Here is a 1,583-nt window from a genome sequence, read left to right as displayed (position 1 = left end):
AAGTTTTGTGCTGTCATCAACCCCCACTATTTATGTAAATAGTGTCCAGCTGAGAGTTTACTATATACAAGTCAATAATTCGTGTATTGCAGTTCATAGAAACAATGGTTCATTTACACAATTTCTAAAAGCCTATCCAGGGTTGGCCAACTTTTGATATGGAAGAGCCAATCCTTTCTCTCACAATTTAAAAATGATATGAGAGTCACAACTGTATTTTTTACAAACACATGAAATCACCATGATCTGAATAATATCTTTTAAATGTTTCACTTTTCCTTCAGAGCCACACATACATACCAAAATAGCCACATATGGTTACAGAGCTGCAGTTATAACTCTAGTTATAGCACTGGCTAGTTCACATTTCACCATATCAGGAGGTAGTATGTGAGCAAGCACCACCATTACTGAAGGAAGAAGTTCAAGCTACCCTGAATGCTGTAACAAGGCTCCAGGAATTAATGAAATACCAATTAAATGTTTCAACAAGCTGATGAAACACTGGAAGGCACTTACTTGTCTACTCCAGGAAACTTCGAACACAGACATTTGACCATTTAACTGGAAGAGACCCATATTTGTACCCATTCCAAACAAAAGTGACACAACAGAATACTCAAATTATAGAATAATATCTGTGGTACCACCTGTAAGTAAACATGTTACTGCAGATCATCCAAAAATGATTGCAGCAAGACATCAACAGGGAGCTGTGAGAGGTTCCAGCTGAAGTCAGAAGCTCTGGAACGAGGGAGATCATTGCTGACGTCAGCCGGACCTTGGCTCAAAGCAGAGAATGTCAGCAAGATGTTTACTTGTATTTATTGACTATGTCATGGTATTCGATTATGTGGATCAGAACAAACTACGGATAACCTCACCAGCACTGCAGCATCTCAAAACTCAGTAGCTTAATCACTAGCTAGGTTCTTCTTTCTTGGCCAGGATCACTGATGAATCTAAGGTTGTTAGCAGGTACTAATTTTCTAGAATGACTCATCTGTTTGGAGACCATCTGGCATACAGCTGGTGTAGGGTGATCCTGACTGGACAACTAGGTAGTCCTCCATGTGCTGTCTCTTATCTTCCCGCAGCCAACCAAGCAGTTGCTGTTGAGTCCATGAGGCCTCGTGGAACCCCCGTATGTGCCAAGAGTATAATTGTTCCATAGTGATTCTAGTGCTGACTTTCCAAAACTGTAACTCCAGAATGTTCTCTGGAGTGGATTCAAATCCAGGAATACTCATCTATGTCTAAGGAAGAGCTTTATAACAAGAAGTTATATATCAAGAAAACATCCCAGCCCAGGCCAACCCAAGTCCATATATCTGATACTAGTCCGTAAGTCCCTCTTCAGACGCACACAGCCACATACAATGATGCAGGATGTAGGAATATCACCTGGCGGTGGGTGCCAAGTTCTATGGATCCAATGGCCGGGGGACACATCTCCAGGGATCCTGCAGGTCACAGCATATCTCAACAGCAGGAAGGTGAAGGCAGAGAGAGAGGGAGGGATTCCTAGGACCCTGCTTATGGGAGGGCTCCACCCACAGGGAGGTACCATCAGGCTGTGACCT

This window comes from Echinops telfairi, unplaced genomic scaffold, assembly GCF_000313985.2.
Source record: "Echinops telfairi isolate 266 unplaced genomic scaffold, ASM31398v2 ScPeMD7_7421;HRSCAF=8459, whole genome shotgun sequence".
NCBI lineage: Eukaryota > Metazoa > Chordata > Mammalia > Afrosoricida > Tenrecidae > Echinops > Echinops telfairi.
This window is presented reverse-complemented; position numbering follows the sequence as displayed.